The sequence below is a fragment of the Ixodes scapularis genome, unplaced genomic scaffold (genome assembly GCF_016920785.2).
Source record: "Ixodes scapularis isolate PalLabHiFi unplaced genomic scaffold, ASM1692078v2 PGA_scaffold3__209_contigs__length_174095766, whole genome shotgun sequence".
Classification (NCBI taxonomy): Eukaryota; Metazoa; Arthropoda; class Arachnida; order Ixodida; family Ixodidae; genus Ixodes; species Ixodes scapularis.
In genome coordinates, this window is record NW_024609868.1 from 173,699,793 (window position 1) to 173,712,235 (window position 12,443).

Consider the following 12,443-nt stretch of genomic DNA (forward strand, 5'->3'; position numbering starts at 1 on the left):
CTTTGGTTTTTTTAAGTTCGTTAAAACGTTTTATTGTTTCGTTTCGCCACTGTTTTGCTAATAATGTCACATTAACTTTTTATTTCCGCATTTATTATGCACCTGGAAGCAAAGTATTTCACGAGCCAATCCAATCCACCCTGAACTTCATTTGCTTCAAAGCCGCCGAAGCTTTGTTTCGGTTTGGTGGGTCTTTTATTTTTACGTACAACTCATATCGATCCGATATGCCGCGTCCGAGAATGGAATTTGCGACTAATAAGTGGCGAGGCACCACGCGAGCAGGGATGAGCAGCCCCGGAGGTTGTGGGCACAGCTCAATTGGCTCATTCCTCAATGCTTCTCGAAAGTAAGCCTTTTTTCTCTGTGTCCTAAGCTTCCGTTCCAGCATCTCGTTGGTTTGTTCCCCTGCCCTGCCTTTGCCTAATCGCGTTCGAGAAATGTATTCTGACAGGTATTTCCCCTTGGCGAGCACCTCACCTCGCGCTTTTCGTCAAACCGTCCGAGGGGTTGCGAGTTCTAATCGCGAGGCCATGATTCGGTCACCCAACACGTCGGTCGACCTGGATAGCTAGGTTCGACATTGTACATGTACCTTTTTTTAGTACACGGAAGTGACGTCATCACGTCTGATTGGTTGGAAACAAAAGTGACGTAATTTCCCTAGAAAAATGTGGGCGGAGTCGGCAAAACTGGGCGGAGTCGGCTACCGGACATGACAACAAAATGACGTTTCGTTTTGTACCGAGTACGTTTCAAAAGGTACCTGCTCGGAACTAGGTGACTAGGTGTCATTGGGAGCATGTTTTCGGCGGCGAGGTGTCGCCGTCTCGTCAATTCGACTTTTTCTTTAATAGAGCTTTCTTTTTCGCCCGAAAGGCTGCATCGGGAACACCGCGATGCATTCGAGCTCCCGGAGGAGATCTTTCGGAAGCAATACCGCCTGCCCAAGATCGTGGTGCGGTGGTTGTGCGACGAACTTCGCGAGGAACCGGAGGTGAGGAGGGTGCGTACCTCGTGGACGGTCATGACTGTGGAGCTTCAAGTGTTGTGTGCACTGCGCTTCTACGGCACGGGGAGCTTCCAAGGCATGGTGGCGAGCGACGAACAGGTAGCGCGGGACCAAAAACAGTCAGCGTTGCGGTCCGCGCCGTGTCCGTCGCTATCGTGCGTCGTCTCGGGGTCCAGCGTGGCTGGATCCACTTCCCCGAGACGCCGAGCGAGAGGTTCGACGCGGAGAAGGGCTTCAGGCTGCTCGGCAGGATACCCGGCGTCATCGGTTGCGTGGACGGGACCATGGTCTCCATCGTCCGCCCGTCCAAGAACGACCCCGCCGTCACGAAGGCGGCGTACTGGTGCCGCAAGTACTTCTACGCCCTCAACGTGATGGTGGTAAGTACACTCATGTTACGTTGTCAAAACGCGCCCCAAATCTGTAGAAAAAAAAAAACAGACGTATTGCCGATACGGTTTAAGTATGCCGTTTTATGACTGCGGGCTGTGGGGTCTCACGACTGCGCGAGCGTGTGCTCTACGTAGCATGTGAGCCGTGAGACACTTCTCCCAAAAATAATACTTGTCTGTTAAAGCTTCCGTAAAAAACAAAAACAAAACAAAAAAACATTATTTTTGTTTCAACGTAGTTAGTTGTACCTTGCATCCAGGAAAGTGTGTTGACATGCATGTGTCAGACAAAATAACTTAAAAGGTTCTGAATTTGCGACTGCTTTGTGAACCATAAGTACAATCTACTACTTGTGGATTCAGGTAATTACATGTCAATATCTCTCTCACTTTCAGGTGTGTGACGCCGACTGCCGGATAATGTGCATCGACCCACGGTATCCCGGGTCGGTGCACGACTCCTTCGTGTGGCAATTTTCCTGGCTCCGAAACCAACTCGAGCAAGGGCAGCTGCCACGCAACGGCCGGTTCCTGCTTGGTGAGCATACTGAATTCTTTCCTTTCGCACACGGTGGCTCCCACTGCTTGAAAGCCACAGTACCACACGTACTGTGCTTGTTGTGAGGCACACAGACACAGTTGCTGGAACTCCTTGAAGTGAGACAACACCCAAAGTTTGGCCATTAATCTCTGTTTATGTCCACATAACTCTCACACTCTGCAGGCTACGAAAGCCACACTACACCAATCTCACGACACTGATAGACTATGCAAGGCATGCGACCGCAGTGCGAGTCGCTGTCCGGTTTGGCCCACTCACTGTTACTGTCTGCCTGTACCCTCTTGCTGGTTGGTTTTTGCATGAAGTTGGAGCTCTTTCACTGATACCTGGGGGCTCGCCTGGTCGCTTTGACGGTCGTCAGTTTGTACGGAATGGGATCAATTCCTCGTTGGCCACTTGGGGCTCGCCAAATCTGTCCTCGGGTCGTCTCTGTCCCACACACTGGATTCTTTTCCCTGACCCTTCTTCTTCGGTCTGCCTATATAGCTCCTCCTATTAGACCCTCCGTGTCCCAACAGGACCTGACTCCTTTCCAATCTAACCACCCCCTCTCTTTTCCCCATCTCCAACTCCACCGAGGATTAGGAAAGAGGTTCGTTGAACTGGCGCCTTATCCCCTTGCTTGCCAAAGACAAGGCCAGCGTGTTCTGCTCTGCCCGTGCCTAAGGTCACGGCCACACTCCGAAAAGCAACAGGGCTTTTATCTGTCGGATGCAAGGGCCTAATAATGCACTTGCATACAACACAGCACCCCTAAGGAATCGTGCACACATCCCATACAACCCACCAGGAAAACATATAGTTACATGAAATAACAGGGAGTTTGCAGGCAAGCTGGTGCTAATTAAATATAATGTAAACTGATACTGTAGTGCAGAAATATTAACACACTTTTAAGTCACACTTAAGTTACATTATAATTGACATAGTTGCACACAGCTGTTTTCTTGCCTTTCATTTTAAAAAGTAAAGAATGTAGTATGTTCCATCCTCTACATGTGCAGGTGACAGCGGCTACCCCTTGGAGCCTTGGCTCATCACCCCTGTCCCCGGGAACCACGCGACCTCCATTGCTTGCGGCCGGTTTAATAAGGCGCATTCCTCGATCAGGTCTGTTGTGGAGCGCTGCATCGGGCTGTTGAAAAACAGATTCCGGTGTCTGCAAAGGCACCGGGCTCTGTATTACCACCCTTTAACAGCCACCGCCATTATTTCGGCATGTGCAGTGCTCCACTACATCTGCCTTGCATCGAGCGAGCCAGAACCGGAGTCAGACTCCGACCCTGAAGAGTCAGAGTTGGAGTCTGAGCCGAGCTCGGACGGTTCTGAGCCGAGCTCGGAGAGGTCAGCGTCGGCTCCCGAGAGGCTGCCTCCTGCCGGCCCTCCGGTCGGCCTTCCGGTCGGCCTCTCGGACAGGGGGAAGGCTCTGAGGCAGCGCCTTGTCGCCCGGTTTGGAACCCGCCGCAGACGTGCCCGTGCGGAGCGCCACACGCAAGGGGTCCGCCGCCACGACGGTAGTCCCGACCACCAGGGACTCCGTCGGGAAGCCCCTCAGCGCCCTCGCTGCGGTGGTGCCCAGCACGGACGCCGCCAGCGACAGGGAACCTCTCGCCACCACGACTGAGGTCCTGACCACCAAGGACCCCGTCACATTCTTGCCCTCAGTGAAGCCCTCCCCTTGGAAGCCGTAAAGTGCACACTTCGCTTCCTGCTCCACAGTCATGGCCGTCCACAAGCTACATACTCTCTTCAGCTCCTACACCTTGTGAAGTTCGTCGCACAGCCAGCGTGCTGCCTCCGGACACGTGTCGAGTGCATCGCGGTGAAATCGATACAGCCTTTTTTTTATTTTTATGAGCAGAAGGCACGAGAAGCAGTCGGCAGTGACAGAAAAGGTTCGGAGGTTTAGTTGCCAGACCAACAGGTCATCTCGATTGCGCCTGCAAAGAACTCGGAAGTAATTTAGACTACCTCTAGAAAGAAATGCTTGCTTTTGCAGAGATTGCTTTCTTAGTTGCTGATTGAACCAGGGATATTGTTGTCATGGACATTGTTTCATTTTACAAATGCTTCAAAGCGTCTTGCCTTCTGCTCCATTTTATTATCTCTTTTATGGTACTTCATCAAAGTTAGGTGATTGTGTTATCTCAAGACAGTGCACATGTAGTTTGTTTTGAAAATTGCTTTATTTCTTAAAGAAAAACCTGCGACTTCATGAATAAAAGTGTGATAACATGGAATGTAATATTTCATTCTCGGAAGTAAAACTGAGCATCGACTGGAACCATGTAAGCAATTGGGCAATCTTAAGTATATATCACAGATATCTTGTTGAACACTCTGTTCCTATTTGAGCACAATAGTTAAATTTCGAAAGGAAAAAAATATATATATATATTCTCTGACTAGCATACCACCATATAAACACTGGACCACTTTGAAAGAATTATCACAGATGTTGCGCCAAATATTCTTATTTGAGCACAGCAATAGCAAGTTCTCGAAAGATAAAAAAAATTGTTTCTGACTAAAGCAGCCGTCACTCGCGCGCTCCCCGTTGGTTCCGCCGACCCCTCCGCTGCCCCCGGCACACCCGGCTCCTCGTGGTTCGACATTTTGGTTTGAAGAAGGCGCGTAGCGCACATCCCGCATAATATTGGAACAATTTTCTCTCCAATTAATTCTTAAATGTATTGCAAAAGGGTACAAAAAAGCGGTTTGTTTTAACAACGCCCAAAAGGTTTTGATTGTTTTTCAACACTTTTACGTGTAATAGAACAGATGCGACGGCCAGCGACGCACAGGATTGGTTGCCGTTCCTTCGCTAAACGCAGGAACTGCTCCCCGCGTCGTAGTAAATCCTACCCCGTATCCCGCGCGTAGGGACGCCTCAGGGAATGCGTAGCTACTTCCGCTCGTCGGTGGTTGGCTCCGGACGTCGCTGAAACGGGTGACGGGTGTCAAGTTTGCGATGACGTAGCGGCGTCAAAGTGGGCAGAGCCGCCACGTGAGTGTTGCTAGGATACGCTCCTCCTTTGCATTACGTCACTTCCATGTACCTTTTCTCAAATGTCCAACCTAGCGATCTGTCAAACGTTTTATCGCACGTAGGTCGTCACTTCGCGTCGGCACGCATCGCTGCGTACCCATATCTGTACTCGCCAGGTTTCTTTGTCGGCCCGCGCGTCTTATCATTGTGGGTGATCTCAAGCGACGCGAGCGAAACACATAAAAAAGAAAACATTTTGGTTGGAGCTGTTTCATCTACTGCGCTATATATATATATATATATATTTTTTTTTTTTTGGCGATTTGTGTGAGGATTGTGAATAGTAATTTCGGGGAGGGGGGGGGGGGGGGAATTCGGGTCGGGTGAACAAGTATAACTAAGATGTATATCCCACTTGAAGCTGTGAATGGCGCTCGCTGTCATAATCCTTGTTTTATATGTAGTATCGCGGACAATATGAGCTGAAACAGCGCTCCGGCCTGTGCACACGGTACTACTTGCGCCGCCTGTCGCATCGCTGCGTAAACACGCCGCTCCCTGAGGCCGAGATAAATTCTCACTTGCGCTCACTGCGCCGCTGCGCTCTTCCGGCCGTCTGCTAGCGAAAATATTCTCCAATGGAACCACCATCATGATGCGTGTGCCGTGTAGCCCAGTGTTTCCAGCTAACATGCATTTCAGTGCCTTTCAAGAAAGCGCACAAGTGTAAAATGCGTTGTCACGCTCGTATCTCCTCGAGGAGCACTGCCTGACGGGTGCTGCCTTGGCCCCCAAAAGGTGCCGATCTGAATATCATTGAAGACGTTTGGAGGCGCATCAAGGTAGCCATGTCACAGCGTCCCCTCCACCGCGCCACTGCTGACGAATTGTGAGAACCGGTTAGACGTGAATGGCTCTGGGCCGAGCCGGACCTCGTGACCGCGCTCCAGGATTCCTTAGCAGGGAGGATGAGAGCCGTGGTCGCGGGTTAGGGGAGAATGACGTGGTATTCATTTCTTCCGTAAGTTTCACTGCGCCTCGGGACCCCCTGAACCGGAATTCTGCCGATTGGAACAAAGCTTGCTGCTACGGTTGCGACACACTGTTTGATGCCGTTCACCGGCGCATACTTAACTTCCACGCCGACTATTAATCTTTTGTATCTCACATTGTCCTCTGCAAAAATTCTTTCGATGAAGTTTCAGGCTACTTCTCATGACCAATATATGACTATTTGTCACACATTATTAAGACTAGAAATTTATAAATAAAACACTGGTGTCTTGTCGTCAACTTTTCTTGTTTGAAAGAAACACGTGGGCCCGGTAATACTAAGATAATATTCTTTAACATTTTTATTCCAATCAAGGTTACAAAATCTTCGCATTAACATGTCTTGTTACCGTTGTTTTTAAACAGTTGTGCTCAATAAAAAAGAGCAAGAAGGAAATACATTGGAGCCGGCCTAAATCCGGTAAAAAGAGTTTGGTTAATATTTTGTGATGTCCTACTCTGTAGATGCACCTAATCACATAAAAACAACCTGCAACGTAATTTGATGGGACTTTGAAAAACGATAATCGCAGCGGCAATTTAAGATAGCGCAACATTTTTTCTTCCCCAGTCAGCGTTTCTTCTACTTCATTCTACGCGATAGAATGAAGTAAATGAATTGCAAAAAAAAAAGACGGCAACGGTCATCTTCTGCCCCCCCCCCCCCCCTCCCACCCTACCGCACACACGCCCTCTGTCGCACACGGCGTCTGGCTAGCAGACGGCCGGAAGAGCGCAGTGGCGCATTGAGCGCAACTGAGAATTTATCTCGGCCTCAGGGTGCGCCGTGTGTGCGGAGCAAGGCGACAGGCAGCGCAGGTAGTACCGTGCGCCGGCAAGAGCGCTGTTTCAGCTCATATTGTCCTAGACATACTTCGTTTCAGCTACGGTCCGAGCGCGGCCGATGTTATGAGCCGAAGGGCCAATCAAAAAGTGAAAGAGGCACAGCGTCATGGCGTGCTCTCTGCAGTTGATAGAACCAGCCGGTATTCGCCGTCTCTGTGCGTGCTCCTCCGCCGGCTAGTCTTATCACGCGCAGAGAGCACGTCATGACGCTACGCTTTTTTTTTTGTGTTTTATTGGCCCTTCGGCCCGTAACATCGGCCGCGCTCGGACCGAAGCTGAAACGAAGTATAGTACAGTCGGGGCAGAATGGTGCTCGGGCGGCCGGTCGACGGTTCTCGGGGCACCGCCGGCGCTCCGCTGGGGCTTGCAGCGCGCCGGGCTGGGATCGAGCACATTCGAGTTGGGTGTGTTCGGCTCTAGCTTGGCGGGCCCCGGGCTTCGGCGTGGCGCTGGGGGCTGTCGGCCTGCTGTTCACGTTTCACTTCCATTTCCGACTGTGGATAGTGTTGTTGTTATTAGAGTTGATTGGTTATCTACCCCTCTATCCCCCCCCCCCTTCTTTTTTTTTTTTTAGTTTGTGTGTTGCAGGCTACCTCGTATGGGCCTTCGGGCTATCTATATGCCGCACCCCTGTCTCTCCTGAGCCGAAATGAATGGAATGAAATGAAAATCACGCGCGACTAGCGAGCCGTGCACTCTCGAGTACATCACCATATTTGTGTCCGTGATGGCAGGCGGCCGCATATGAACAGCTGCACAAGCCACATTCGACGAGATGGCCCATACTATGCAAATTTTTCTTTTTTTCAGATGATGTCACGAACGAAAACAATGTCGCACTCGAAAGGAGAAAACCGAGGACAGCAGATTTTGCAGACACCTGGTTTTTAGAAATCTTGGGAGTCCGAACAAACAGCTCTAAGAAGGCGTTGTTGCTCTCCGTGAGGAGGCAACGCAAATGATTCACAATCTCCTCAGCGGAAAAAACCCTGGTGAAGATTTCGGCAAGTCGAGTATGTTCAAGGTACTTCGTCTCGAGTAAGTGTCGGCACGGTTGGCTTTTGTCCTATATTATTTTGCTTTAGTATGCACTTCGTCTCGGGTAAGTGTGAGCACGATTGACTTTTGTCCGACATTATTTTGATTTAATATGTACTTCGTCTCGGGTAAGTGTCGGCACGGTTGACTTTTGTCCGACATTATTTTGATTTAATATGTCACTATAGCGGGCTCAACCTATTCGAAGCCAAAGTTCCATTGTGACAAACGAGAAGGTCAAGAGACTGGAATGGGAGTTCTTTACCGCAGGAATGTTGGAAAATCGGCATCGAAAAAAATCGCCCTTTATGATCACACGTGTCTTTGCCTCCCAGCAATTTGAAGGTTGCTGTTAACTGCCACTGTGAAAATTCTAACGCTTTGTCCATTCTCTTGCTCGGCTCTTTTTTTTTATTGATTCGGCATTGTGCAGATGCTGCAGCAAATTAGTTTGATGACTACAGTTTTGACTGGGTAGTCAAGAAACATCTTGGCCACACACGCACGCTTGAGAGACCTGACCCAAACAAAAAAAGCCAACCGTGATGCCGACACTTCCCCGACATGAAGTGCCCTGAACATAATTCTTCTTCCCAGTGTTGGTGGAGGAGGGTTCAGCCCCGATCATTAGGGGCTTGGTGGCGGGCACGTTGCTGAGTGATGTGCCAACTTGCACTGCTTTACTTCGACTATACATTTATTTACATAGTTACACGAATCCCAACTTAAACGACCATCTCAAACCCCCCAGAGCCTCAGGAGAAGTCCCTATTTTATTCCCTCGTTCCTCTTTTTGACATTTCCAACTCTCTCCCTCTGACTAATGAACAAACCAATCGGTTAAAATTCCACATCGTCCACGTGCTCCTATATGAACCAGTCGACGTTGAAAACTGCCCACGACTGCTGTAAACCACAGCAGTGGTCGAACCCTTCAAAGTAGATGCCAAGTATCCCGTTCGAGGTATCGCACCAGCGCTAGCGATATTTTATTGCAGTGTCCCCTGCACTGGGCTAAAAACTACATCATAGAAAAAATAAATAGGCTGCAGAAACCGCTATTGTTGGTTGTCGAATTGCGATAGCATTCATCGTGAGACGCCATAGCTCATTGTGAGTACGACGACACAAAGTTTGAGTAAACACTTATGAATGGTTTACTACAATCATTGACGTCAGTGCGCCGCTTTGAAATTGAGTGATCGCTTCGTAGGATGGCTGCAAATGTACACTGCCGCTCCCTTGTGCGCCACTTGACCCGCCGTTCGCCAAGTTGACGCACCACATTTAGGGGCTGGCTGTTATTCGTCTGCCAGCTAGATAAGGAGCGCCCCGTCCCGCGTCAGTTCTTCTTGGGCTCTCAGCGCTGCTCTAGCCTGGCGGCCCAGCTATGTTTCTCTGTCCTAGTCGGAGGCATTTTCTGGATGGTGAAAAACCCCTACGGGTTGTCTGGTCGATCGCCTGCGGTGGACGATGGAAGTCAAAAGCCACATCATGTATGTTAGGCGCGGATTAACCTCCTTCGCCACAGCCAATCGGGTGGAGTTCGCATCCATCCTGTGCCACCTTCGAATAGGGTGCACATGTGAAAAAGTGTGTACTGCCGCTTTGCATACACTCGGCGCAGATTTACCTCTTCCTCTTGTTACGAGGCCAGATACCATATCGTAAACTCCGGGTGAAGTAGCTAAATAATGCTATCGCATTAAAAAAAGCAGCGTCACCGCAAGTGTTGGCAGTCCCCCACACAGATTACTCGATTCTTGCTTCCTCAGGAACTCTACGCTCCGTCTCCCCATCCGAAGTCACCTCTATGACAGGGCGTCGCCCCAACTCCACGACGCCAATTTTCCGTGGCCCGAGGTGCTGCCATGTGGAAATTCACAAGCCCCACACAAAAGAGACAGGCACTGACCAACTTCACTAACATGCTCACATACTCTCCACTTGTCATGATTTTTGTGTGGGCTTTGCCCGATGATGCAAGTGAGTCATTCTCGTTTCAAGGGGAGTGTCCAAACCATTTTGCACGCATCTTCGGATTCGGGATTTGCAGAAACTGTGAGTCTGCAACGCCTGCTGTCCTCGTCTTTTTTTATTTAGTTCATTTTTTTCCTTGTGCAACAGCAGACTGTTGCACAAGAGTGACATCTTTTTCATGCGTGGTGTCACCTGAACCGCAGAAAGACTCGCTGCATAGCGTGGCCCGTGAGGCTGTGCGCGCTCCGCTGTCTGCTTTCACGAACACAAATACGGTGATGAACCCAGAGTGCACCGCTCGCTAGCCTTGCGTGAGTACACTCTATATGGTATATGTTGTTCAAAGTACCTTTATGCATAGCTGATCCAACCTGCATTTTCTTTTGCCATTGCCGGTAGCAAACTGTCTTTTTAGTATTGCATACCTGCCAAGTTCCCGGTATTACCCAGAAGTCTCTTAAATTTTGATCAGTTTGTATGATTGACAGAAAAACATCCCGGAAAAGAAAAATTACCCTCCCCCTCTCTTCTGTACTGAGAGAAGAGTTTTTGCCATCAAAGTGGACGGCTGCAATCCCATGAGCATAGGCAGTGCAATATATAAATGTAATGAAGTTGTCTTCATGTAAATTTGTTGTCAATATTTCTTTTTACAACACCAGCTAACCCCCCCCCCCCCCCCCTCCCTCCCCTGCTTAGAAATTATCCCGAATTTGGTGTCCCCAAACTTGGAATGTATGGTATTGTTTGTGCCTTTTCTATCTTGTGTCATTTATATAACATAATATATCTGTTCTTCACATTTATAATCGCTGCAGGCCTGGTCAAGGAGGAGTTGCTCAGTGAACTACTAGTTTGACTTCCCTGAGAAGACACCACTGACATCACCTACAGTGCCGAGGTACAGGCTTAATGGCAGATATGAATAGAAGTTGATGGTAAGCTGTCCTATTTATTTAGCAGTATTGGAGTAACTCACTTGACCTTTCATCACTGTTTTCGTTGGCAGTTTGTTGCCTGCACACAAAAATTGTCCATTAATTGTCCATGTCCATTAAAATTGAGCAGCCTTCAAACTTCTGCGGTTTAGAGCGATTCGCAGACATATGTCGATCATAGTCGAAACAGCGTGGCTCATCATTAGAGTTGAATGTTGAGTTTTGCTTGGCAGCTTTTTGGCCACTTCGGTTACTACAAAACATTATTTGCCTTCTCAGGTATGCGTCACGTCTGTTTGGTTGGACAGCCACCGAGTTGACTCGGATGTCAGCGGCCGTTGTCGTTAGAACCTGGTTCTTGTGCTGCCACATCATTTTTGGTGGTGGCGCTGTCGTCACCTCCAACGCTTGCGCTCCCCGTGTTCCCATTCAAGATGGTGAGTGGTATACTCGTGGGGGCCTCGCCGCTGCAGGTGCTGCCATGTAGCTCTGGCTCGTGGTGGCTCTACCGCCATCATTTGTGCTGCGTGTTATCCCAGCTGAAGTGGTGACAGGGATTATGGGAGGGCTCTTTGTCGCAGGTGCTGCCACGGACTTTGGCTCGTGGGGGTATCGTCGCTACTGACAAAGCTTGTGCCCCCTGTTGTCCCTGCTGAAATGGCGGCTGGAACTTGGAGAGGGTTCGCTGCCACAGCCGGTCAGTTGAAGTTCCGCACATTCTGTCATTGCCCTTGGGAATTCGTTCCTTTTATGTTGGGGTTCTGGTAGGAGAAGTCCACCGCTGTTGAGTTACATGTCACCACAGCAGTTAATCTGCAGAGGGGCATGGCCACATGACCACACTTCTGAAATGTTACAGCCTTGATGTGGACATGGAGGCCGGTGTGAGAGACTTAATGTGCCTCTGGCACACCTGCCCGGCGAAAGAACTCATGGATGCGCCACATGGAAAGTGAGCAGACTGTGCAAGTCTCTTTTACAAAATGGCGCTAACAATAGGTAATGTCTGAATCGTTCTTGTCTTACGTAAGTGATACCTTCTAGGCGTAATGTGTTAATAGATAGCTACGGTGTTATTGCTTAACTCTGAATAAGATACACAGTATGAGAAATTTTCAGGCCAAGTAAAAAATTTCTGCTCACTTTAATCTTGAAGAGCTCACAGAGTTGCAGATCATCCAGCAATCCTGAAGGCGATGCACCACATCTAATTATAATTAATATTCTAGCTCTTGGTTTACCATAAAGGTGTCCAAAAAATTGTAGGTAGTGTTAGTTGCTTAGAAGAGCGGTGTGTTTTGCATTCAGTTTTGCACCTTGGCGTTCCATTCACTTTGGGATGAGGTGCTTCATCCTTGTGCGTTCTTGGTTGTTTCGTTAGCCCCTAAAGGTGTTGGAGGTTTATATGTTTTATTCTTGGGGAAACCATGTGATGTTTGTATCTGGCATTTCTTTTTATTGCTGAAAGCTGTTTGAGGTGAGCCTTTTGTCCACCTAAGAGCATAATGATTGGGAGCTTCACTCAAGTGTGTTTTGTGGCCACACCGCAGAGCATGATTGAAAGCATCGATGCATGCTATCGATTCCAACATTGGGACTTCAGACAGGATCAGTCAAGTCTTCCTATTTTTAT

General features: G+C 49.0%; 1 long non-coding RNA gene across 1 annotated transcript; it reads left to right on the forward strand.

The window, feature by feature from the left end:
- The first annotated feature begins 206 nt into the window (after positions 1-206).
- Positions 207-11,965, forward strand: LOC120843436. The gene is made up of 6 exons (XR_005716179.3): positions 207-349; positions 7,665-7,892; positions 10,691-10,810; positions 11,090-11,247; positions 11,392-11,507; positions 11,670-11,965. It is a non-coding gene; the product is annotated as an uncharacterized LOC120843436 (long non-coding RNA).
- Positions 11,966-12,443: the final 478 nt, after the last annotated feature.